The following is a 27,816-nucleotide window of genomic DNA, read 5'->3' on the forward strand; positions in this document are numbered from 1 at the left end:
TGCATGTTCTCGTGTTGTCCACGGCGTTAGGAAAAAAAGTGCTCACTTTGCTCAGTCCCTGCTCCAGCACAGCAGCACGTCCCTGGTGATGCTGATGCTGCATTTGCCTGTGACCCAGACCCTGCGTTTATAATTAGTGTTGGGCAATTGTTGCTAGTACCCTGCCATTCTGTATGTCCTCAGCACATTTTGATATCTTACCTTTGATATTCTGATTTAATTCTCTTACATAGGTTAGAAACAAGGCAAGCTCCTAACCTGAGCAAAGTGCTCTCCTGTATTGACTGCCAATCGCTAAGTCATTCCACGAATGCTGTTTTCGGACCGTTATCAGTTCATTAAAGTTTGTTATCATTTATGCGGTTGCTCTGTACCTTGCTGGTAATCTCCAGTGTAGGATCTTATCAAGGGCTCTTTTGAAAGTCTAAGCATATTGTATATCATCCATAGTGCTTTCCTTGTCTACCTTGGCAGGGATATCTTTGAAGAATTCCAACAAATTATTTGAGCAAGACTTCCTGCTCATAAATCCGCGTTGGCTGACTCTGCCCAAATTAGGATTTTCAGTGTGTTTCCTAACTAAATCCTGTAAAACTGTCCTTATTCTACTCTTTATGGCTATGAGTTGTGTTATGATAATTTGTTTACACTAAAGTTCTTTAAAGCATTTTATATGCCTGCCTGCCTCTGTGTGTGTGTATATACACACAAGTGCATATATGCATACAAAATAAAGTATATATTGAAGTATACTGGGCTTTAAAGCTGAATGTGATAAAAATGGTCAATACAATATAAAATGCAAAGGATGCAGTTAGGGACAGATCTTTGGCTGGAGTAAATGAATTTGAGTTTGAATAACTTTTGCTAACTTAAACGGTGTTAACTTGATTTATATGAGCTGAGGAGTTAACTCTTATGCTCTGCTCTTGCTTTACATCAGTGCCAAGTAATCAGAATTACTCTTGAGATGCCTCTTAACATTTCTAATTTATCATAGATATATAGCCAAATTTCCTATGGATTTATTTGGTTCAAGAAGTATCTTCCTGTCTGCTGCTAAAATAAGTTTAATATATTTAATTTTATTATATATTACATACTATTTTGTTTTATAATAGTAATTCTTATTTTTTTAATTCTTTATTTCACTATTTTAGCACGTTCAACACTTATTTCCATTCCAGCTTTCTGTTCACATAACAGCTTGTTGATCTGTAGATCTTTCCACTGAAATGTTGAATCTGGAAATTTTCAGCTGCAGTAAGTGGCTGATTGATATTATATTTATGCATCTAGTTTGATTGTAATATTGGAAGACATTAACATTTTACACTCAAAGCTAAACTAAAATTTAAGACTGAAACAAATGGAATTTAAATAATCTAGTTCTTATTAGGTCTGTGTAACAGAAATTGTAGTTCAGGTGCTGCGGTCCTTCATAAGCCAGGCTCTCACTGCCCCCCAAGGTGTATCACAAGCTCTTTTGCTGAGGTGTCCCCTTTGCTGAGGTGCTCTAATGCATCACAGGAGCTATAGTCTAGCTCAGAAATCCTGGAGAAGAATAAGCAGTGAAGCACCGTGGTTGTGGTTCCCATTCTATCCTTGAAGTCTAGTCAGAAGAAAAAGCTTTAAATTCAGAATAACCATAAAGTGCATCCCATAAAGCATGTTTTTCCCCAGTTCACTACCACCAGACGGCCACTGTCATGGGATACTAGCTGGGTTTTTTTTTTTTTTTCCATTGGTTACATCATTTATTTTAGTATTAGTGGAATTGCCTCTCTGAATCAGTATTGAAAGTATCTTTGGGCATTCTTAATTGTTCTTTCGACCCGTGTCTATTTACTTTGAAAGTCTTCCAAGCTTTTCTTGATAAGGATGTTTTATATTGATTTATTCCTTATCTATGAGGATCTTTATCACACTGAAGTTTGAACTCCTTATCATTAACTTTAAAAATTGCATTAAAATTAAATATAATTAAAATTATATTAAAATCTTATGAATAAGAGTTAACTTTATAACAGTATACATGCCTGTTTCCAGCTACAGGGTTCAGCATATCTACTAGTTGCTCAGTGAACTAATAGCACTGCCACTACAAACAGACTTTGTTAGCTTTCATATAGTTATCGTACCAATCAATACCTGCATAATTACATTTCTCCATTATCAAACGCTAGTCTTCTTTATCAGCTTTTCTTCTACCAGTAATTTTGTTGTCTTAATCTGGTTTCTTCTCCAAGAATCTGTAGCAACCTCTGAGTTTCACCAGATAATCTTTACTTTCCTCTCTGTTAAGTTCTCTAACCCAAATTATTTAATGTCAAGTTTTGAATCCCCTAAATAAAACGCCACTGAATAGAACTGTGATCAAACTGTATTTTGTTTAGTTTTAATATGGACTACTAATTTTATCTTGTCTCACCCTTGAGTGAAATCCTATACATGCAAGTATTTGAAATTGCCATTAATTTTCTTGATTCATTCTCTTATTGATTTTCTTTCCAACTTTTTCCATCCAATATATCAAATAATTATTAGAGATGAGGCAAGAACCAAATGCCTGCATCCATACCCCCAGCGAGCTCTGTGGCTCCCTCCTGTCTTTAATGAACATAAATGCAAGCAACAGAATTTCCCAGGCAAGTATCTAATTCTTTGATGCTATATTCTTACCATCAACTTTTTGCACTGTATTTTGACAGTTTTTGGTCAGGTATGGCTTATTAGGGGAGGGAGTGTACATCAAGAAGCTTTATGTTCTACTTAGACACAATATCAAGCAGCTCAAGCAGAAATGAAGGAAGAGGGACTCTTGCTCTCTTTTATATCCCTGCAAAAAACAGATAGGGCAGATCACTCCAGCGGCTTTCATCTGTTCATTACTCAGTAAATGCAACACTTTCTAAAGGAAATTCACTGTTGAATTAAAAGAGAAAGTGGGATACAAAACAAATGTGGGTGATAATGAATTGAAGTGATGATCTGAGGAGCTCGCAGTGCTTCATAAGCATTAATTAATTAAACCTTACTCCATCCCAGTGAGGTAGGTATTATGGCCTGTACTTCAATCCTGGCTGCGGTGTGCTATTTCTGTGCCTCAGTATCATTTTGTTAATATGTGTTCTGATGAGCAGACCGAAACGGTGTCTGATGACTAGGGATGACTGTGCATATATTTAAGCTGTGAATTCTGCATGATGAGCCTTCATATGGAAAAAAAACTTTTTTTTTTTTTTGGTACAGTACAGTTTCTGAATAAAAAGTGTATGATAAATGAGTTATGCAGAAAGCACTGAAGGGCTGCTGAAGATGTATAGTTATGTACAATAAATAAGTCATTGCCTTACTGAATTTGAGCTAACAGATCTTTTCTTTATTGAAAAGCTGTATGTACTTCAATGGGTGTGAAATTTTCTTTCTTTTGTAATATAATTTGCCTGACTGCTATAAAAATTTAACCTACAATTTTAACCGTAATTATTAGGGGTGTGAGGAGCATGTGAGTTTATTATTAATAAATTATAAAAGTTAGTCTGAGGTTTCCCTGGAAGGAGCGTATTTTGTTTTTTAGTACTGATGTAGAGCTTTGACTTCTAATGAGTGCTTTCCCTCTCTTCTTTTTTTTTCCATGCTGCTCTAAACAAGATGTTGTTTATTACTTGAAACATTATATGTAAGCCCCAAGAATATGTTACATGTGACTGGAGTTTTGGCAGACTTCGAGAAATTGAAGTTTCCAGAAATTTTGCTACGTTTAAAAACCAGAGCCATGTTTTAAGGAAAGATTTCTACTTCCAAATGTGTGGTTGCCCAAACCTTTTACATTTTCAAGTCAGATTCCCATGCCAAATAACACACTGTACCTTAACTATAATAAAAAAGCAGAGACTCTATGTTTATAAAAACATTGCAGGAGCAATTGTGATCATATTTCTTGATCTTTTTTTTCTATTCGTGTGCTCAAATATGCATTTTATAGTAAGTTCTCTGTTGCACCGGCCACTTACAGGAGTAGAAAATGACATGTACAGACAGAAGGTTGGCATAACGTAACAAACCAAACTGGTAAAGTACAGGAATTCAGAGCCAGACCAAAATATGAGGTCAAGGAAGTTTCTCTTATAATAATAGTGGTTATCTGTTTAATGTGTGATCTGGCAGTGATACGATGTTGACCACAGGCAATTATGCATGTTTCTAAAATGGTGGTGTATATAAGCCCTAAGTAACTATATGCAAGACAGGCTGTGAGAAATAGGCACTCATTGTGTTCTTATGGTTGTTCCTACTTAATGTCCATTAAAAACACAGTTTAATAAGAGATACAAATTCTTCTCTTGTAAAATAATATCTATATTTACTATACCAGTTGCCATATGCCTAAAATCTTATAATGAAAACAGTTGTATGAAGCAAGCCCCTGTCTGACCTGATAAGTACTGAATGCTGTTCTTCTTAACAGACATATGCTTAGATATACTTTTTCTAACTCTCTGGATTATTGTTTAAAATAGCTTTCTTTATAATCAAGTTCTAAAGTCAATGTGCCTGAACGATGCCCTTGTTCTGCATTTTGTTGTGCATCAGTCTGGAAGTGAGTGACGTCCCCAGCGTATGCTTAGTTGCCTGGCATGGACCTGGCAAGAGTCAAGAGGAGGAAGGTCTTCACAATGCCAAAGAGCCTGAGCACAGATTATGATCTGGGACCTTCTCCTCCGTAACCCTAGCTCTGAGAACAATTTTTTATAACTGCTGAATTCTCTGGATAGCATATCTCTTCATTAGCTTTTAACAGACTTAGATCCCACTGTTAAAACTGCCTCTATGTCCCCCTTTTAAAAATGAGATCCCAGGCTTAGAAGGATATGACTACAGTGGAAGTGGTGAAGTTGAGCTACCTGTAGCAGAAAGTCTGCTAATGAGCTATGAAGACACCCAAGAAGGCCCCATTCTCCCAGAGCATGCAGCTGCATAAAACTTTGCTCTTGTAGTAGAGGTCCTGTGATCGCTGCTGTCAGTATTCAATGGCACGAGCCTTGCAGAAGGAGTGGTGGCCGCTGGCTCTCCCTCCCTGCCCCTGAGCAGCATCTAGAAATAATCGCTGAAAAAACGACAAGTGACATTCTCAAAACAAGTACCAGCAAAGGCTTTAGCAGAGGACTTCCCAAGCACTTCTCAAGGCTCCTGGCATGTTTTTGGCCTTTGCAGACATAATGTCTTGCATGATGCATGATTCTTCGTGAGCTCAGCCCGCTCTTGGCTCTAGAAACGCTAATATCTGTAAAGCATCTGCGAGATAAAAAGTTTAAACTTTGGTGCCTGGAAGACCAAACTGAAGAAGGATTTAATGAGCAGAACACATTGGTTAATGGTCAGTAATTTAGGAGCCGTATCAATAATCTTGCAGTAGTCCTGAAGCGGTTGTGTAGCCAAAGACTTTCACATTACATCAATGTGTGCACTTTGGCTGTCACTTTTGTGCTCCCCAAATGTAACCTTTCATCCTTTCACTTTTCAGAAGCAGAAAAATAAGGGCTGTAAAAATCTGTGATTGTGGTTTAGACCTAAATAAGGAAACATAACTGCTTACTGAAAAGCCACCCCCTCCGAGAGAAATGTCAGCGACACAATGAACACTATTATTCTACTCCTTTACGACTAGATTGGGGGTTTATGTTAAAGTCCATAGTAAAGGGCAGCAGCATCCTATCAGTAAACTACACTTCTGAGCAGCACTCAGCGCTCCCTTTTTGGCTTAACACTTCCAGAGGAACCAGTGCATCCCGGGCGGGTGCCACGATGTGCCTCCGGCGCGCAGCTGTGGGTACCGCGCAGGAGGGCGGCACAGCCGGGGCTCCCTCCACCCAGCTTCACAGGTAGGGCAGCTCCAAGAGCTATTTTCTCTCCAGCGCTATTCCCCTGGATAAGCAATATTGCGCTCGCTGCAGTTGTGCAAGGTAATCAGTTAATCACTTGTAATAAACTGTAATTCTGAGATGTCATGAAATGGTCACATGCAACAATTGTCTTAGTCTATATCTGTCTAACAGTCTCTAGTTCTGTGCAATCATTATGTTGAGAGAAAAAAAAAGAATATATTGTCTGATACAGCATGTTTTTTCAACTTTTTCATAATGTGTCTCATATTTTAAGGGAAAATTATCTCATTGACCTCATCTCCTCCCATTCGTTGTCATGTGGACCATCTACTACTTTCTGGTAGTGAAATCTATAGTTTGCAATGACTGCAGCAATTATCTACATGGAAAAGTTCTGATAGGAAAAGAATGTTATTTTAAACTTCTTTATTATGATTTAGCAGCTGGAAACAAGGAAAATATCCAAGGCGGCTGTGCTACTCATCTCTCTGCAGCCTATCAGCAACAACTCCGTGGACAAAGCTGGGAACCAACAGTGATATGTAATAAGTAATTGGATGCATTTGCAAGTAAGGTGAGAAAATAGTGCAGGCTGTGTTAGTTGATGTCCTGCCACTTGGAAATGCTTCTGCTGCGTAACTAAGTACTTTTTTTTTTTTTAAACGGTTAATCACATTCCAGGTGACCTTGCATTTTTTTTTCTTGGCATGTGGCACTCTTGCGGGTGACTGGGGAGGTGAAAATGTCTTTATATACCAAATGAATTCCAGAGAACAAAATAGCCACATACGATTTGCTAATTAGAGGAAGAGTTCAACTGGAAGGTGTTCCAGTGTCTTGGAATAATTTTCCTAGAAAATAATGGGATTTGCCTTATATGGCTGAATATCAGTGAAACTTTACTATAGATTTAAACTGAAGCCTTCTCAGAATTTAGCTGTCTTGGGAAGCTATTGATCTCTACATAGAGCTATCAAATCTAATTGTGAAATGGTTGTGAAAAGAATTAGTGGGAAAAATAAGTTTCATCAAAATGAAAATTTTTCATTGAAATACACCTTTTCCAATGAAATTTTTGGTGGGAAAGAGTTAAAATATTTCCCTTTGATAATATGAAAATAAAACAGCTTGACAAGATAGACATTTCATTTCAATTTTATTATTTTGGTTTTGTATTTATTTTAACTTGATATATTAGATTAACCTTCTACATTGTTTCAACATGATTGAGATGAGCACTTTTGATGTTTCCTAATCAACATTTTTTTGGAACATCTTTCCAGTGAGAAATTTTGAGTTTTTGCTGCTATTCATTATTGAAAATACCCTCTTCTGACCAGTTTCCATATCTAACATATTATCTGTATTGAGAGTCTCTAATTCAGATGAGGGTAATGCTACAGCTCATTACTGTGGGCCCATATAGCACATGATGGCTACATCATTCCAGAGCTGCTATATCAGGTCTCTTATGGGAACAGAAAAACGTTTTCTCTGCCTATGTTGAAGCAAATTAACACATTATAACTACTGTGGTAGTTGGGACAGTGGTGATCCATCTGATTTGGTCAGATCCAAGGTTTTGTGCAGTGCAGGAAAGCTTGCCTACCTATGGCATCTTCCTGTGGAGCTTTGACTCTTCTCTATTTAGAAAGCAAATTATTGTTTGTATCCTTAAAGTCTTTTGGTCTTCTTTGGGGAGCTTGGTAGAGATGATGGGTCAGGTGTATCTGCCTCCAAGCTCTAACAACCTTGGTGTCCCTTTATATAAACGGAGAGTTTTCTGCTGGCCTATGCATCTGATGTGGCTCATCTTGTACACAGAGCCCCAGAACCGGTGCAAGGGAAGTGGAATTGCATGGCCAGGAGAAGAAGGGGGCAGCAGGTGATCAAACACACCCAGCTGCCCTGTTTACCTGTTCCTCCAGCATCACATGAGCCCACAGATAAGGTGCATTGTCTTTGAGAAATGCCACATGGAGGGCTCTTAAAAACAGTGGAAGGAATTATATTATTTTCTTGAGATGCAGCAAATTGGTTTTCACCTCCAAATTCCCATTATTTTTGGACTTCATGTGTCCAGGCTATCTCCTGTGGAAAATTTCCCTTGCAGGAAAGAGGGAGATAGACAGAAGCTCCAGGAGAAGGGACAAAGTTTATCGCAAGGAGGTGCTTCCTAATCCTTCCCCTGGGCAAGCTGGAGCAGCAGACAGCCTGGAAGGACATGGCTGCCTGAACCTGGTTATCCATATGGAGATGCTTTCATGCTCCTTGAAGGTTTGGCACATCCATAGCTGGGCAATCCGCTGATCTGTAGGCTTTCTCCCACTCTGGAGAGCATCTTGGGCAGCAGCTATGCTCTCCTTCCCTGCAGTCCGTGTAGTCGAAGCTCTTTGGGAGCCTCTGTGGGAGTTACTAGTCTGTTAGTGAATACGTACAAGTTTTGAAGAAAAAATATCACTTGGAATAGCTCCGCCTTGCTCCTATTCCCTAGAAATGTGGCTTCAACAAGGCTTGCTTTGAGGCTGCTGCGAGGTGCAGAGGCTGTGAAAGCGTATTGCAGAGCTAGCAAGCTCATCTCACCAAATGCTGCAAGGGAGGACAAAAATTCGCTTACACAGTGCAGCATTGTGCTGATATACAACAAAGGGTGAATCTTCTTTCAGAATGACGGTGAGCCATTTTTCCTGGGCAGATTTTGAGGGCTGTTGCATTCATTCTTGTATTTCTTCCCAGTCGTTTCGGGTTTGACTGAAACTGGCCGCTCTTAGCGTTGGATTCCAACAGAAGGAGCGGGTTTTGCTGTAGCCTCTGTCTGACCTTGGGCTACAGTCACTTCAGGAAGTTCCTTGCAAAACCAGAGCTGCACAAACCACCTCCTTCCTTTCTAATTTGTGCAAGCCCCTAGAATATAACTCGGTGACAGGTTTACATTGGGGTAACCCCAGCTCGTCCTGAAGGAAAGTGTGCAACTGCTTTGGGGAAAAACAAAGTTGCTTAAAAAATGGTTGCTTTTATACTCCAAAGCGGAAGGGAAAGTTATGTGTGTGTTGGATGGGGGTCGGGGAGGGGGCATGGAGGAGGCAGTAGAAATGCATCATGTATTATTTTGAAGTTGTAACATACCTCAGTCATTTTAAACCATATTTCTTCTCAGGAATGTTTATGTATTCCTGCTGAACATGGGATAATAGTATATAAGGATATATAATATTAGTGAAGAAGAAAATGACTACTATAGTACTTTCTGCTCTCAGTTTCTTCTGCAGTAATGCCCTTACACCTTTCCTTTCCAGGCTTTTTGTAGCATCCTAAACAGAAGGATATTGAAGGGAGCTGATTCTGCTTTGATCCTTATGCTTGTTGTCAAAGCGCTTGGGATTGAAGAGACTGTTGGCTACAATTGACTGTGACAATTAGGAGATGATCAGAGCCCTAGAGTGGAGCACTTAAAGGGTAATTTACATGTCAGTTTGTCGAATAAAAAAAGATATTCAGCTAAGATTTTTTTTCCCCTCAGAGCCTTGTAAACTGCAATTTGTGCTCTAGTAAGAAAAACCTGGCAGAGGAGTTAGGATAGCCATTTCCATTTGAAAAGAGGCAATCATAAGGCCACTGCTGAGCCTATTGTCCACTAAAAATGCTGATTTGCAGTCAGCGAGTGAAAGAGTGGAACCATCACTAAATAGAACCTTGTGCAAGGTAACTCCCCCTTGGTGGCTTTTTAATGTTGGTTAAAGGTTTTATATACCTTAAATCCGACATTTACTATCATTATAACATTGTTACTGATCATGAATGTCCTTTATCATAACAAAAATTGAATGTATTGAGGGGGAGGTGGGTGGAACACAAGCTACTGGCAAGTTGATAGGCTAATGCTGGCTATCTATTGTATCAGATCTTTCTTATTCTCTTGCCTTTTGTGTGCCATCACAATTTTCTTCTTGTCACCCTTTGCACTTTGCCATTCAGGCACCTTCCGTAACAGTTTTCTCATAGGTTTTCCATACCTATCTATACTTCATTTTATACACACTCCCAGTAGATTTTTAGCATTCTCCACGTTTAACCTGCTGGGAAAAGAAAAGAGAGAAGGAGGTGATATTAGCAGTAGAGCTCCGAGTTTGCCTTGCTCTAACTAGTGTGATTAGGCTGTAATAAAGACTGTATACATACAGGTCTGAGAGATGAGTGCAGCTAAGAGCTGATATGCAAATAAATTTGTGATTTTTTTTTCCAAATTTCATAGCTCTAATGGGCCTGGAATTGCTTTGACTGTAGAGTTATATGTACTTATAAAAATATCAGAAAACAAAACAACCCCCCGACTCCATTATTCTAGTTTGTCTGAGCTACAGCATGTGTTATATTCTTATCACTTTAAGGAAGGGATATTAGGGGACATACTTAACACTCTAATGTTAGCATGCAAATAAGTACATTTATTTCGAGACTGTGTAATAAGCTTTTCTTCCAGAGATGGCATTGGCTCCTGTTTTATGATCATCTCCCAGAAAAGAAGAAATGGTCATGTACAGGATACCAGTTTGTGTACTGGAATTAAAGGCTTTGCTTTGTCATGATTTGACCAAGCAGTCCTTGCTGTGCAGAACTGGAAAGCATTGCCACCAAAACCCAGAGGCTACGTTTGTGAGGCAGTTTTGTGGCTTTCCGTCAATGCCAAGCGTGTACGCAATAGGTCTGATTCTGCCCTCGGTGGCAGATGCTGGTGAAATAACATGGACTGGAGCAGATTTCAGGTCTCTGCTGGTGCGAGCAGGATGAGGATCAGCCCCTGCCTGGCTATAGGGTCACCAGGATGCCCTTTCGTTAGCTATACGCCGTACATCCTTCGGCATTCGGTATGTTAAACACTGAACAATGAGGCTTCTATTTCTAGATTTGCACTAGGAACATGGTTTAACCTGGCTTCTGGGTGTGGGGAAGAACTATTTCCAAATACTTCCAAGTTGGTTAATACACTGCAGCTTTCCCCCTCATTTCAAGGTATAATTTAAAGAGCATTCTTTACACATTTTTTACACAAGATTTTTCTTCTTTAGGAGCATTGTTATGTTGTCATTTTCTCCATGCTGCTATAAATCTGACACGGTGGCTTTTGCCCCTTCTTCCCCTTGTTCAAAACTTTTTGAACGTCCCAATTTTTGCCATGTACTTGTACATGGAATGTAAAGAACAAATAGGAATACATAAGATATGAAGACTAAATAGAATAATGATGGGGGGTGGGTCTGGAATGGCTTTGGCTTTGCATGCATCTGCAGAATTGAGGCAGTGGTAAATCTGAATTAAAAAAAAAAATCAGGCACAGTAGGAGGTCCTCGTCTCCCAGGTAATGGCTAAATGACGAGCAGATGAGCCGTCGTCATATTGATTTAAGCATTTTGTTCCAGCCAGTCACAATTAACTTTGATTTGTTTTTACTTTCCTCTTACAGGTTTGCATTTAAAGGACTCTCAAAGCACTAATTGTATAAAATTCTAGTAACTGCACATTCTCTTGCTGGAAAGGTAATGAATTAATGAAAGGAGAATTTTTTTTTAGGTTTCCCTAAACTTTAGAATTTAAGTTAATCTTTGGAAATGAGCAGAAAGAAGAAAGTTTTGTTCAATGGGAATACATTTGCAAAAGTCTTACGTTTGGGGGGGTGGTAAGTAAAAAAGTCCATTAGGAGACTTTTGGGATGTAAAATTAATTAGAACTTAACTCTGAGTTGTGCATGTTTTATGAATTACCAAACCTTCTGTTCCAATCACTAAATGCATTTTATCGTAAGTTAATGTACTAATTGATCATAATGCCAGAAAGTGTATTAAATATCCCTAGAATTGCCTTCCTTACTCAAAAATACATAAAGAGTCAAAGTCTACGTATTCACAGTAAAAACATACTCTCTTATGCAACCCTAGGTTATACAGATTCAGTACTAATTTAAGTTTTAAGTTCATGAGAATAAATCATACCGGTATAACTACTCTTTATATGTGAGTAATTATATTCATAGTAAGACACTGTACAACTTTACATAGGTTTGAAATAGTAAAAGATCATGACAAATTACATGTAGTGAAATACTATGACCCCATTCAGCACCTATCTTCTCACTCAGTCTGAAATATATTCCTTTATTGCTTTGTGAATTAGTAATGTGATGTTGGACAACTACAGATGACTTCTTGTTAATTAGAAGTAGAATTTGAGATGCAGGCTGTGATGCATCAGAATTGCCTGTATTTTTCTGTTAAGCTGTACACTGTGTGAATAGCAAAATGTTTTTCAAGAATAGGCGGGGAAAATAAACTCGTGACATACGTAAGATGTTACCTTGAGGAAAGGCATGTAACTTCTTAATGTCCAATTTTCACTGAAATCATTTAAAATGTTGGCACTTTTAAAAATAGGATACTTGAATGAATGTTGAACTACCATCTTAATGTAAAAAAATCAAAAAACAAAAAAAGGTCTTTTTGGGGGATGGAGGACATACTGAATGGGATGTATGGTAATGTAAACTTGTAGACCTTAATAACGAGTCGTTTTACTGAATCAGACCAGATCTTCAGGTGATACAAATAAATAAAGCTCCATCATTAACTCTGGGGCAGCTGAAGATCTGCTCCATAAAATATGTCTTTATCTGAAAAATATCAGATGCTAGGAATAACCTTTGAATGCATTTCCAATAATAAGATCACTCTGGATACTCTAGGTGTCTCATCTTGAGTGATTTAAAAAATTTACCAGACATTCCTCCGCATTTCCTGGCTCACAAATAGTTTTGAAAAATCTTGCCATAGGTATAATCACTGGTGGCCTATTTCTGATTATACTGTGCCCCAAATCATTTTTAAAATTAAACCTGAGAACTGAACCTTTACTGATCTCTTCTCCTTTTAATTTCTGCCTGGGACTGGCTGCAGAATTTGGATTAAAAATAAAATCACACAGGAGTCTTTTCCAATGAAGTTTTTGGAAGCAGGGAAAAAAAAAAAAGAACAGCTCTGTGCAGATTGTTTTCAAGATTTCCTCCCAAAATGCAGAGTTAGGGCCAAATTTTCTACCAGTGTAAATGGTGTTTGCTCTGTTGAGGCAAATGGAGCTGAGCTCATCTCACCCACAGAGCACGAAGACCCAAGTTTTTCTTTTTAAAGGCAAATCCTAGCTAATCCTGAATTGTGAACCTTACAAGATTCAGCTTTCTCGTGAGAGAGTGCCTTTAGAGCCATCTTAGTGGATCCACTGTAATCTTCGATGGTCTTCTAACCCCCACCTCATGGGTCTGTGTCATGTTCCTGCGTGCCTTAGCCCAGTAAAGACTTGGGAGGCTATGTATGTGTAAGGACAGACCCTATCATTAAATTCATTATGATTCAGTAAGTGATGCTCATAAAAACAGATCATTCTCATGCCTGTTGATAGTCCAGCAGTTAAGTTAGCATACGTCAACTGGCGTCAGCATTGGCAAGAGTGGTCCATTTTGATGTACCCAAACAAAGCCCTTTTTCCTCTGTGATAACTCCGTTGACTGAAGTGGAGCTGCTAATTTGCTGCAGTGAAAGTGACAGCAAAGTCAAGCTAAAAGGAGAAAAATCATTTATATTTGCCTTCAGAATGCTGAGGCCCTAATAAAAAAAGTGTAAGAAATATTGGGCAAAATAGAGATCTGCACATACATATTAATTCATTATTTATGTCATTCAGGTTTTAACAGTTAGCAATAGCAATGACCTGAATATTAAACGGCAGAGTTAAAGTGGCTCTTGGGTGAAGAACAACAGAGAGACAAAACATGTAGTTGTAGTAAAGCAGTAGAGCACCACAAGTGTATTCAGTACCACTAAGATACGCAATCAAGTGAGTTTAGCACCTCCGCAGCCCAGCGCCTGAGCACTCACGTGTCTCTCATTGATGTGATCTGTGTGAGGTGCAGAGTAAGTGGTGGATTGACCAAGGATAAGAAGATAGCTACTGAACTACTGTCAACCTGAGCTGGTTGCTCTTTGGTTCAGAAACTGCACGAATGAAAGAATTAGTGCTATTCTTTGTTACCACAATCTGCATGTTGCCCTAGCACAATTTAGGATTGAAAAAGGGTGAAAGCACACATGGTGAGGTAGGCTTGTTACCATGGGGTAACCCCATGGTGTTAAAACTTCCCCTGCGTGCAACCGGAAAGATGCCTGGTGTTGCCTTCTGCTCAGTGAATCATGTAGGTGATGTATGTTGAGCTACACTGACTTCTATTGGCTAGAAATCATGATAATTTTACAGTTAAAGGGAACATCCATTCCTTACCTACATAAAAGAAAAGATGATAAATGGCCTCCAAACCACATTCATCACTGGCTATCAAAAATAAGTGAAAGTTTATATTCCTATTTGAGAAATAAATGGAAATGCTTTAGTCTGCATTACAAAGGAAAATCACAGAAACAATTCAGAATTCCAGTTGGCTTTCCTAAATATGGATACTAGAATTTTGAGTCAGGTGAAATTTCATTGGAGTAATTTCTTATAACATTTATTATGCAGCATACATGCCTTTTGCTGTTAGATGGGCAAACACTCGGCAAAATAACACGGCAAGGGGTTGAAGCTAACCATACGGCAAGCCGAAGCTCAGAACAAAATTAAAATTACCAGTGCCCTTGACCTTAATCACAACTACAGAGAAACAATAATTTCCCTTGACCAGCATTCTGGCTTTGTCGTATATGCAATTAACAGATGAGAACATGTGCTTGGCAATAAAGCAGAAGTTGGACTTTTGGTAAATGTCTCAGCTGAGCCATGGTCCTGTGCGGGAGCCTGTGGGGTGTCAGTGCAGGGTACCTCCACTCAAGCGAGTGGCATTATTCTGCGTGGTCAGAGGCATATCTCAGGCCAGGGCTCGTGCTTAGGCTCCGGGCCCTTTTGGATTATTTGAGGGCGTCAGATGGGACAGCACAGTGCAAAGCGGCCCTAGCATAAACATGGGTCAGATCTTTCTCTTGCAACACGCAAAGAGAAAATTATTAAAAGTTAATGGTTTCTGAGTATCTTCATATACACACAAATATCTCATCTAGTCCAAAAGTGAAAGTCCAGTAGTTTTACTTCATTTAGATAATTCCACTTCAGCTTTTGTTATGCTCCACGGCGATAACAAGGTGCTAGAATCACAAAGAGCGCAACTGCAGACTTCTCTTTGGTAAGGTGCCAGCAACGGGGTCAAACGAACCTGCAGATTCATGTACTGTTAGCAAAAATCCGACTATCAGATCTCCGTCTCTCCCTCATCCAGGGCGAGAGTCTGATCTCATTTGCACTGGTGTAAGCTGAATGCTAACCTCGCGCTGCTGTAAAACCAACATACGCGAGAAGAGAATTGAAGTCTAAGTTTGCAGTGCTTTACATATGTCTGGGGTTGATGAGAAAATTAGCTTTGACGTTCTGAATTCATGCTGAAAAGTGTGAGGGAAAATGGGATGATTATTATTAATAATCAGTAGCAGAAGTCAAATGACTGAAGTACTATTTGAAGTATAACGATACGCTTCTAAAAGTTTGAAATGAACTATTCAAAGTTTAAAACTTATAATATTAATTCATGTGTGTTTCTTTAATGTCTGATTAGCAGAAAGTGCAGAACAGATGTTTTTCCCTTTTCTTCGCAGATAGCTAACTTTTGCCTCTTCCTTTAAAATGTAAAATATGCATCACAGTTTGGAAAACATTCACAAAAGATTACTTCATACTGTGAATTGGAGCTGCCTTCCAGAGGGATACATTCTAGTCTGGTCAGATGCAATTGCCTGCAACTACTATTGCCTTTTTAAAAAGTTTTGCCATCTCGATAAACTTTCATTAACAACTCAGCATAGCTTAGGATATATTATTTATAAAGCAGAACTTTCTCCTTAGAGCCAGATACTGAAATAATATCAGAATTGCAATTTTTCCATTGAAGATTATGAAACTGCGTTTGCTTTCATGTATTCACTATTCCATTCCAGGGGCATTCCAACTATAATTTTAATTCTTCTTTAAAGAAAATATTTTGACAACAAAGAAAGACATTAACGATGACTGAAATTTGCTTTTCCTTTTTTTTTTTGTCTTTTGCCCTGTTATTTTCAAACCACCTTGTTTTTTTCGAAATTCATTAAAAAGTCCTTTTCTCAAGTAAGCAATAAGCAACATAAAACCATCAATAGTGAAACGGTGCAGTCCTCCCCCAGGTAGCAGGAGACAGACACATGCATTTGCTTCCTTTGCCACCATTTTGTTACAGCCCTGAAAAGCAGCAAATGGTGGTTATTGTTTCTTTGCAGGGTATGGTTTTGTACTGGATCCATGTGCAAAGTGTAAACATGTCATCAGTCCTCATTTGCTATATCCAAAAACATTCCCCATGTCCATATTTGATTTTCAAGTGCATCTGTGCACTGATTGAAACCCTCCCAACATGCTGCTACACAAATGCAAACCCACACATTTCTGATTTTGAATCAACTGCTCTTATGCTTCTACACTTCCATTTCAAAGTTTGCCTCAGAGTTGCAGCATGTGCCCTTTTAACGCATTTTTTTCCCTCTCACAAAGAGATCCCTGTGTTCATCTCAGGAGCCCGGTGCAGTTTTTTCCATTTTGTTCTTATTTATTCCTTGGAGCCTGCTTTTATTTTCACAGCTTATTTATCCTTTGTTTACAGCCCACATGTGCTTTTAAATAACAAAACCAATATTTAAACAAAGGAAGTAAAATGCTGAGTTATAATATAGGAATTTACTATAGATAGAAAGTTGGATTACAAATAGTAATGCGTTTTACTATTAACTTAGTACTTCAAAAAGGAGAGAAAAAGCATAGTGAGTCGCAAATTTTGTGAAAAAGATGAATCTCCTATAAAGTACTATGGAACATGCCCCTTTAAACAGCGACTGAACTCGTAGTTAAAAACAAAAAAAAAACAAAAAAAGTGAGTGCAAAGTTGTGATTTTAACGAAAATTTTGTTGCACCTAATTATTTTTTCCATCCCTCCCGATGTCCAAGAGTTACCTTAACTCAAAGCTCTGTAGTACCCTTTGCCTGTCATTTTTAATCAGGTTGTTTTAGGTAATTTTTGTTATGCCCCTCATTACTGAATTGTTTATCAATAGGTGCACCAAGTGTCACTAGCTTTTCTCATCAAGCCAGGTCTGACAAAGAGCTGCAGTGCATGGGAAAGAGGCAGCTAGGTGAAACTAATGCCATAGATGTTTGATTCATTAGGAGCTTATTGTTAACGGGGATGTCTGATTGTAAAGGCTCAGTCAAGCAAAAGAGTGCAGAGTAATCAGTCGGATTTATAGTTTGCAGGGCTCAAAAAAAAAAAAAAATCAACATAAACCTTTGGATATAGCAGAAACAGAAAAATCCCCTTTGGGCAGCCCTAACCTGAGACCAGCCAAATAAGGTCATGCTACATGAAGGTTGCCTGTTAGGTGATGGAAGATATAGGAGGATTAGAGCCATATGGCATGGCCTATCATACCTTCTGACTTAAGATAACAAAGCCAAGCTTTGTGCTTAGCTGTTTTTGACTGACATCATCAATTTTATTTTATGTTGGTCACCTCCGGTAACAGGAAAAAATGGCCTAGGGTTGATAACACATGCCTGTTTTTTTAGTATTAAGATGCCTTACAGCTAGTTGCGTGCTGTAAAAAATTTCAAAGAATTAGTAGCTTGTTCTTCTATCAGCCATCCTCCAGCAACTGTCAGCTCCCCCCCTGCCTTGTTTTCGGTTTGTACCTTGCAAATGAGAGACAGCCTTATTCAGAACCAGATGTAAGGCTCCTAGAGAATGAGCGTAAGCTGTTGTACTTTAAGCCTAATGGGAAGTTTTATATGCAAGGGCCTTGAACTGATTAGTATAATTCCCTCTTTAATACAGCTGTCCCTCCAGATTAAGGTAAACCAAATGTTGCAATCAGAGATTAGTGTACCTTGCCAGTTATTAACATCCCCGGTTGCTCAGCGAGCACGTCAGACACTAATGCTGTGTATTTATTTGCCACTTCCACGCTGTAACTCGAACTTCTGCACCTGTCAAAGCATTCCAGGGAAGAGAGGGGTATTATTGGAAAGCAAAAGTTTTATACCTGTTACACCTGTTTGGTTTTGTCACCGCCTAAGATTTTCTTTTTTTCTTGCCAAGATTGCCAGGTGGTTTAATCCGTTCCTCCGCCGGTTTTATGAAGAAAGACTTTGTATGCTAAATTACATTTGTTGCTCTCATCTGCTTTCTCTTATCGAATATGCGCTACTCACCTAAACTGCTCTCACCCCCCCCGCCCCCCCCCCCCCCCTTTCTTTTTGCAAGGGATCTCCCTCTTTCCTTTGTGCGAGCGCGGGGAGGACGCAGCTCCGGGCTGGGAGACGCAGCACCCGCTCCCGCTGTGCTCTAATCCGTTCGCGGTGCCTCTCCCACAAGGTGGGTCACGCAGTGGTCTTATTGCATTTGGCAGGATATCCTGTCCACCGGCAACGCAGATGCCGAGGGGGACAACGTCCGGGTTATCACAGAAGGATCCTCGCTTCTCCCCCACCTGATCAGATCGGGTGGATAAACGGATGCCGTAAACACACTGAAAAAGCTAAGAGGGCTGAGAGTGCCTTGCGCCGCGTGGCGGGAATCGATAAAGTCAGGCCATTCGAAATAACTGCTCCTCAAACGCATTTAATTAAATTTAGAAGGACTGTTAATTTACCTGTAAATAACAGAACGTTTGCGAGAAAAGGAGGGAGAGGTGACATACAGGAGAAGGTGCTGACTACTGGAGTTGGTCTTTTTTTTTATTCTGACAATCACAAGCATACTATGCAAAAAGTTTTTAAATTAGTAGCCGGAGGGAAGCATGCACCTTTTTTTCTAGCCAAAAATTAAAAAAAAAAAAAAACAACCCGACCCCTACTTTTAAACAAAACAACCCCCCCACCCAAACAGAAAAAGCGTTTAAGCACTCTGCTGTTAACAAAGTGAATGCAGGATTGAATAACTGCTATAGCTTCTGGAATATTGCCTTTTTCCTAGCAAAGACTATGCTAAGGCGTTTTTAAATTGAATGGATTCCTTATTAAACAGATAATTGACATAAGGTCAGAAGGGGCCATTTTAGCGCAGTCCCCCTAATAACGGCGGGTCTGCGAAGTTTACTGCCTGCTGTACACTGCCTGCACGTTATGGCTTAATTGCAGATTTTTGAAAAGACAAAATATGTTCATATCTGAGGAATTATGTCTTGCAGCCTACTAAATATGCTAATGCAATACTAAGCAGGGATAAAGTTCTTGCCATACCACCCAACAGTTGCGTGGGACACGCTGCCAAGTTATTGTTAATTGTAAAGCACAAGCAGGCTTTGCAATCCATCTTAATTGTCATACTTACTCCAGGTTTTGTGATAAGGCTAGATGTTCTGTTTAAAGTGACAATGTTGACAAGGGGAAAGGGTGTGGGCCTGGGCTTGTGGTTCTGGAGGGGTTACGCGCTCTGACCTGCCGTAGGTTGATACGGACAGTCTGCAAGGGGATTTTAGTTGTCATGGGGTCCCCAGGCAGTTGAATAGAGTGACTGTCTGTCCTGCTTTTTCCTGTTAGGATCCTGACACGTGGAGCATTGATGAACTCAGCATAACGTTGAATAGGAGCTTTTTGGCAGCTGAGACACAAGGGCTAAGCTGCAGGTCAGAGATAACACTAGTGCAGATCTCCTCATGCACACAGTTAGTAGCATGCTTTCTTCTCTCCTGAGTGCAGGAAATAGCTCATGTTAAATACGTTCACTTTTCAGTTTTCCTTTCTTCTAAAATGGAGCTTGACAGATTGGGCTTTTCAGCTCTTCCCCCCCCCCCCCCCCACACACACACTTTTTTCACCACCTCTGCTTTCTACCTCAGAAATACTCTTCAGGAAGCAGGAGTTAATCTTGGTGAGGAAACGATAAGGTGATACTTGATTTTTCAGGGGAAAGCAGAAGGATATGACTGCCTAGTAACTGCACAGAAACTTGCAGGCCTCCTTTTTTAGGGCTTCCCTTTGCTTTTTCCTTTCACATCCTTAGGGCGGAGAAGGGCGGCAGACTGCAGGTCTAGCTGGAGGTACGCTAGGAGGGTTTAAATAGCACGGCAGGCAGGAAGGAAGTGTTGGGAAGGTACATTGATAAAAGCAGCTTCCCCGTACTTTTCTATCAGCTACCGGCATCAGGTGAATTGGGTCGTTAGTTTCCCAACTTTGATGCATCCTGGCTGGCACAGAAACGTGTCTTTGAAGTTGTTTTATATGCAGCCAAGTTTTTTACTTGATTCCAAAAGAAAGAGCATGAGCATTGTCTTTACGAAATGATGTCAAGCCGGCATCCTGTGTACGGAGACAATGTCTACGTCTCTATCTGCTTTTGGCATTAGTATTGAAACTGCATTTGCTGTTTGAAGTGTTTATGTTAAGGAGACTTGAACCTGATAGAGGTTTTGGGGAGGGGGACCGCTCTTTAATAATCGCTTGTCTGTGTGTATACACACACGTACGCTTGTGTGCATGCCCGTGACGGATAACCAAATGAGGCCGGTGTCTATGGGGCCAGCAAGCGTTTCCAGCTTGGCTTCGGCACGGTCCGCGCATGGGGTCTGGGCAGACACCTCCAGCGGAAGGGGGCCATTCGCTCTCAATGCCCCTTCAGTTCTTGCTCTCGCTCACGCTGACATCAGCAACGATAATTGAAAGTGATTGCCGAGTTGATCTTCTGATGTGGGCACTTGTCCAGTGGGAGCTAGCCTGAGACCACCAAACTCATGTCACTCAGTACGAGCTGGAATTCCTCGCAAGGCTGTAGGTTCCCCCCAGTGTAGATGTAAACGTGCACTTCTATGAGTTCCTAGGTTGAGCAGGACTTTTCTGTGGGAACAGCCTCACTGATAACAGGGCTCTTCTCCGAGCAAGGTGGTGCTTAGCATGAGCAGAAAGGTCTCAGAATTAGGCCCTATTGTGCAGGCACTTCCACATTAGCGGATTCCTGTGCCTGTGTTTAGAGTATAAACGACTTAATTGGGCCTCTGCATTGAACCATCTGCAGCCAAGGGGCCAATACTATTGTTTATTCCTATGGCTATCATTGAGAATTATGTAGATAGAGAGAAGACCAGACATAAATTCTTCCATTGTTACGTTGGGGATACTCCTTTTGCTACCCAGAATAATTTCACACTCGCTCTTGAATGACTTCAGCAGCTTTTCTCATAGATACTTGTCTTCACTTCCTTCAAGAGGAAGAAAGTGGCTAGAAAAATGACCGGGGAACCCTTTTGTGCTAAATGACCGGAGTGGTGCACGCACAGACAGAGTGTTTCTGTCTCATATTCCTTTTTGGGGAAGGGCTGTTTCAGTGGAGGGGTTGCTGCTGTGGCCGATGCTGCTCAGGACCCGGGCAACGGCTCCCAGCTGCTGCTGTGCAGTTTCAGCTTTTCCTTGGAAAGCAGCGCTGGGAGCTCTGTGTATTTTCTTTGCTAAGTTGTGAATTCATTATGAAATTTATATGATGAGATCTATGACTCTGCTAATATTTCCATAGTGCAGTTTGGCCTTTTCATTCCAGAGAGGGTTGGACAGGAGCTAAGAAGATCTGGCTTTTGTTTTCAACTCTTCTACAACTTCCTGTATGACCTTGGGCAAGTTGCTTAATCAAGCTGTCTCAAGCTTTCCTTTGTAGTAATGTTACTTGCAAATGTTAGAGGAGTTGTGAATATACACGGTTGATTTGATATGTGATGTTCAGGTGCTAATGTGATATGTTATGGAAGGAAGAAACCCTGTAAAATAAGAAAACTGGTCTCAGCATCTCATCTTGACTTCAAGTGTAGGATTCAAAGAAATACTGATAGCAGCAAAACCCTAACTGGTCTGAATCAGTTTTAGGTGCACGTAGTGCCAACTCTACATAAGGATATTACCAGCAAAACAACAAAGAAATGAAATAAATTGTGAAATGTTATATCAATAGTGGTCAGACATCTCATGAGCACGTGTGGAAAGAGCACATTAGAAATATGAAGACTTAGATTAAGACAAAGAGACATCAGAGGCTGAGGTGTGACATGGTAGGATTATGCCGAATGTCGAATCTGCCTGTAAGAATGCACACCTTGTTAGCCCCAAAGGTATGGGAGAAGAAAGCGTAAGCTGTATATGACCAAGACAGGGGAGCTCGTACTACGAGCGAAGCCTGTGCAACTAAATAGCAGATGACTCTCAGTTTGGGGAGGGTGAGCAATTTGCTTAGAAGTGCTGGAATGTGCGCACACACACGCACACACACACACACACACACATACTTAATAAAATATGTGCGAGCTACAGAAAGATCACAGTGCTTTCATTAAGGCAACGGGCATATATTTACTTGAAAATCTATAATAGGAAATATTTTTTAAAGCTGCAAAAATACGTTAATAAATACTAGGATATCTAAGAACTTGATTACAGCCTGGTTTATAGGGAGTGGTAATATCTTTATTAAGCCAACTGATATAGTTGGAGGGGGGAAAACAGATGAGCCCTCTACAGGGCTCTTTACTGTAATTAAAATAGGCTGCCTATATCTAGTAAATAATATGTAAACTCTTAAGGCCAAATGCTGCAGCTAGTTACTCTTAGTGAGAAATTGTAAACTACAAAATCCCAAACCAGGAAGTCCCATGGAGATAAAAAATATCTAAAGAACAGTCAGAAATGTGCCCTATATTATTGATGCTTCAAGCAGTATTAAGTTGTGAAGGGCTGGAATGTAAACATAGTTACAGATGTCTGATGCTGTAGGTTGAATTAGGGAAGCAGGAAATGCACTCCTTCACTGGGTATGTTTGAAAAAACACCTTTTGCCTGTCTTTATCTGAAATATTTAGTTTTACTTAACCTACACGGTAATTCAAAGGAGACTACACCATGCAATCAAGTTGTTTCTTGTATTTATAGTGCCAAAACTAGTAGCTATGCAAACCAACGGTTCACAAAGAACTAAATTTTAGAAATGACCTAATGAGAGAGGATAATGGTAAGGGTAGGCTATGTTGCAATGGATAAAAATTACAACCATACACACATGTGGTTACTTTGTTCAGGCATGTCTACATCTTAAAGGGACAATTATTTTATGTATCTTTATAATGTAAAGATAATGATTATTTTCCTCCCTTAGGGTGAAGTGCAAAGGATGAGTTTTTGTTTCCTAGAAGAGGGTGGGAGAACAGTCTCAGTTGGCTATAAAGGCTCTGGTAATCCTGATACTTCTATTTCTCAACCTTTAAAGCCTACAGCCTTATCTTATCTCCCCTATGGTTGTTGCTGCCCCTGCCAAATTCTGCTGATGGGCTCCTTCAGCATGACCCTGGTAACATCATTATGTTTGCTCCTGATTTGCATAGGTATAGCACAGAGCAGAAAATTGCCTGTTTTTCTGCTATAGGAAAGAGAGTTACACTTTGTGGTACAGGCTCTGCTCCTCTTAAAATCTACCCCAAAATAGGGTAACCTATTGCTTTGAAGGAGTTCTTTCGTATTGCGGTGGCATAAATAAGATCAGAACCTGCCTGTGAGTCTGTACATCTGACATGGTGGGAAATGAATTCCAGTGTCGCCAAAGGTGAGCTGCGTGGGGAGAAAGTCTCGTGGGAGATGGACGTGCAAGAGATCCTAACTCATAACGAGAGTATCCCAAAGGCAGATCCGCCCTAATGAATGCTACTTTGGAACAAGATAATTTACTACTTCGTTTGTGTTGGAATAGTGCCGATGGGCAGTGGACCTTACTGAAGGTTTCAGAGAACTTTCTTTTAAGTTTCTCAGCTCCTGGGAGGCCTACACACCCTGTTGGATGGGACAGTACATTATAACGGACGGTCCTTATAAACCTGGAATAGTCTTTGTCCTTTTCAGAGTGATTATTGTTGGTAAATTCGTATATAAATGGGAAGTGCCATTTCCTTCACATTGTTTGAAGTGTATTTGTTCAAGAAATAACTGAATAACAGTTTTCCGTGTTTAAAACAGGAGAGCTTTTCCCCAACGCCCTAAGTCTAAATTAGTATTCTCAATGTTCAGAGGAACACAGAATGGTAGTGGAGCCAAAATAGGGTCCCTGACATCGAAGTGCTTTGCAAGTTCATCTCTCTCCTGATATAGAACTCTTCAATTATTTGTTTGCTTTTGTTTGTTTTGTTTGTTTTTTGTTTGGTTTGGGGTTTTTTTGCTAAAAATGTTTCTGCAAGCTGAAATGCTGAATTAGAAAGAGGGGGAAAAAAGGGTGGCAAGTGCCTCTTTTGGAAATGTTTTGTTTGGATGACACCTAGATAACATCAGAGACACCTTTCCTGGGTGAGAGTCTTTAGGCAGATGGGAATTATTGTGGCAACCTGGGTTTCCTGGGTTCCTTTTTCACATGTGCTTTTAAGCTGGTGAGTTTAAAAGGAAAGAGCGTATTTCACACTTCTTCTGTGTGTGCAGTATACCTACCTGATTTTTCCCCCTCATTCCTTAGTTTTTGCTATTTCACAAGCCTGAAACAATAGCAGTGGAAACAGAAGTATCCCTCAACTGGTGGTGAGGAAATAGGTGAGAGTGTGAAAGAACCCGACAATTAAATCAACTCATACCAAATAATAATAAAAAAATCCATTGAATTTGTTATTGTGAGCATTGCTAGTTGCCTTGCCAGTCTGAAGCTGGCACTGTGGGTTTGCTGTAATCACTGAGCTGAGAAAAAGAGACACGGGTTTTGTTTGTTTGTTTGTCATCATGGAGTTGAGCAGGACTTAAGCTGTTGAATGCAGAACACTTCTCTGCTTTCATCCTCTCCTCTTTGATTCTGGATTCCATATGAATTCCCCTCAATTCTTCCAATTTTGTATTTGACCCTCCTTAAGAATTAGGATTTAAATATTACACGTGAATATCAGCTTGGAAAATGCATCTTTTATTTTTCAAAATGAATGGTGATAAAAATCAATTACAGATAAAATTTAGAGTGACATTTAGATTGCCTGAGTGCCATCTTCAATGGGAGAGAGTGTGTGTGTATGTGTTTGTTTTTTGGGGTGGCCAAGTAGTAGCCTTCATTCTGGCCAATTGTCAGGTCTGTCGGCAGGATGGCATTTCAGGTTTGTTGCAGTACTATGTGGCACATGGGCAAATTCCCAGAATATGAATTTTGGACTCTGTGCAATATGCTACAGAGAAATGTGCAGACATTGGGGTTATGACATAGAATTGTTCAAAAGATTCGTAGGAGCAAAATACATATTTGAGAAGAAGAAATAATGTAATCAAACAAGATGACACATAACAACGCCAAGGAAAAGAATTCCTTCAGTCAACCAGTCATGACTAGTGCACTTCATCACTGAAGCCAATAATCCTATATCACTTGGAGAACAGCTTCAAAAGGCCTGTGCTATCCAATATTTTGAATGCAGTTGGTTGAAGATCAAATGCTGAGATCACAGAGCCTTTTCTTTCACTTCAGGAGCTGGGTCTCTGCCTTGCTGGGTTTCTTTGGTGCCACTCATGCAGTACAAAGGGTTGCATCCCTCCAGATCTGGAGTCTCCCAGCAGACAAAGCCTGGCATCGCACAGTAACTGCTTTCCACAACCCTGACTGTAAAAAGTGTGCCAGAGGCAAAGAACGGGATGGAAAGACATGTGGTGGAAATATGTTGCACTCTAGCTTTGCTTGGCTAGCAGATGGTAAATCAAGATTAATACGAGCTAGCCAGAGCAGCCCAAAGACTGCTCTAACATGCTTACAAAGCTAACCTGTAGGCACAGCAGTTAATATTTGCCAAGAGTTTTCTAATGATTACATGGATATTTCTGAGGTTTGCACAGGTAGAGCACTGAATATGAGTTACAGATCTTTATTCCATTCTCAGCTCTGCCACTTGCTCATCACATCTTGCAAATCATATCTTTAGTGCTGCGCTTGTTATAATTGTTTCATTCTTTAAGGTGTTTAGCTGGTGAAATATAAAATGGAGTGTGTTACTGAAGCTGCTTTTAAGTGAGCAGCCAAAGGACTCATCTGCTAAACAGAGTTGCCATTTCCAAACCAAGGCTTCATAGGTTGGACATAAACATTAAATATGCACGGGACCTGTTAAACCTGATTGTAGGTAGCTACTGAAAATGTCTCACTGCTGGAGTGAGGTACAGTTATAGTCGAGGGGCCGCAGGCCTATAACACACAGGACCCGTTCTGCTCGGCTCTCCACCACACAGAGCGTGTATAGGCCACCTTGTCTCAACTGGGCAACCCATTTGGAGTAACGGGTAAGAAGGAATAGGAGTCAACAGCTTTATGGCCAGCTGGCAGCGGGGGGGCTGATAGCAGGGATGATACTGTTTGATATCTTCATTAACGACCTGAAAGTTAAGATAGGATGAGCACTCAGCAAATTTGCACACTAATGGTGATGGTGGGGTTGCTGTACTACAGTCCAGAGGGACATGGAGGATCATGAGGAATAGCCTGCATATGCCTAATGGAGTCCAACAATTAAAATGCAAGGTTTGTATCTGTGACAGAACAACCCCATTCATTGATACGGGCAGGGAACTGACTGGTTTATTAACAGTCCTGCTAGAAAAGACCCGGGTGTTATGGTGGACGCCAAGAGGAATGAAAGCCAGTAGCATCTCTACATAATGGATAGGACAAACTTCATGCTGGGCTACATTAGGAAAAGCCACAGCCAGACAACGGAGCAAAATTACTATATTCCCCTTTATTTGGCACTGGTGAGATTGCATCTAGAATATTTTGTCTAGTTTGGGAGCCCCTAGTTCAATGTCAAGAAGCCACAGAGGGTCCAGCAAAGGGCTATTTAGGTGGTTAGGGCACTAGGGCACATGATCTACATAAAGAGGATGAGATAGATGGTTTTTAATCTGGCAAAGAGAGAGCTGAGGGTGATCTAATGGCAGCTAACAGGTACCTGAAGGATAGTGACAAAGATGTTGAAGCCAAACTCTTCTTGGTAGTCAGAGGACAGCATCCACAGTTTGGAGCTTGTAAGATCCAGACTGGGCATTAGGAAAAAATAAATCTGCTAGGAGGTAAGTGCAGCCCTGCTATAATGGTCCAGAATCCATCCTTGGAATTTTCAAAACTTGGTTAGAGGAAGCCAGGCTGACCTGGTCTAGCATTGGTGATAGTCCTACTTCCAGTGAGAGGTTGGACCGGATGGCTTTCAGAAGTCCCTTTCAGCCAGCACTTCTATGATTTCTATGATGAACCCACCATCAGCAGAATTTTAACAAAGGTATGGATACCACAGAGACCTGCTATCATCAGGTACATCCTGTCTCATCCCATTTTAACTATCCATTATAACATTAAGGGATTTGCTTAACATGGCTTCCCCAGTCTGTAGGGGCTCGTATACCAATAAAATGTCCACCCAAAAGATATCATTTCTCTTATCAAGAAGAAATATTATTCTCTCATTTTATAGGGGAACAAAACTAATGACCTGGACAGGAAGGAAGTCTGTCCCTGTGACTGCAGCGGAAAAAGGAAGTGAAGGGTGTAAGCAAAATGAAAGAGTCTGAAGGGAGCTACCATCTCTGTGGTTCAGAGAGCTCCAAGCAGTGCTTGACTGTTCTGAGTTGCTTCCCAGCATGACCCTTCTGGAAGGAGGGAGAAGTCTTGTGCTATTTCATGTCCCCCAGAAGCAGGAATGGGCATTGCAGACTAACAGCTTGGTGTTGGCATGGGTCCCTGCAGAGCCATCCTAAGTTTGGTTGTGGGTCAGTCAGATGCAGTGATGAGGACGGCCTGGGAAGCCTCAGTCACTATGGGCTGTCCAGACTCTGTAATGCTCTGGAGTTTTGGCT

The 27,816-nt window shown here is 40.3% G+C and overlaps 1 long non-coding RNA gene across 2 annotated transcripts in view; it reads left to right on the plus strand.

The window, feature by feature from the left end:
* Positions 1 to 1,159: 1,159 nt before the first annotated feature.
* LOC104145697 (uncharacterized) overlaps positions 1,160 to 27,816 on the plus strand; it is a 30,626-nt gene continuing 3,969 nt past the window's right edge. Inside the window, exons 1-5 of one of the 2 annotated variants that reach the window (XR_011141993.1) lie at positions 1,160 to 6,462; positions 9,185 to 9,344; positions 10,369 to 10,753; positions 11,350 to 11,422; positions 23,126 to 23,569. This is a non-coding gene — a long non-coding RNA (uncharacterized lncRNA). Of the gene's footprint in view, positions 6,463 to 9,184; positions 9,345 to 10,368; positions 10,754 to 11,349; positions 11,423 to 23,125; positions 23,992 to 27,816 lie in introns of those variants that run through there. The other variant, XR_694403.2, reaches the window with a different exon arrangement.

Source organism: Struthio camelus, chromosome 6 (genome assembly GCF_040807025.1).
Source record: "Struthio camelus isolate bStrCam1 chromosome 6, bStrCam1.hap1, whole genome shotgun sequence".
NCBI lineage: Eukaryota > Metazoa > Chordata > Aves > Struthioniformes > Struthionidae > Struthio > Struthio camelus.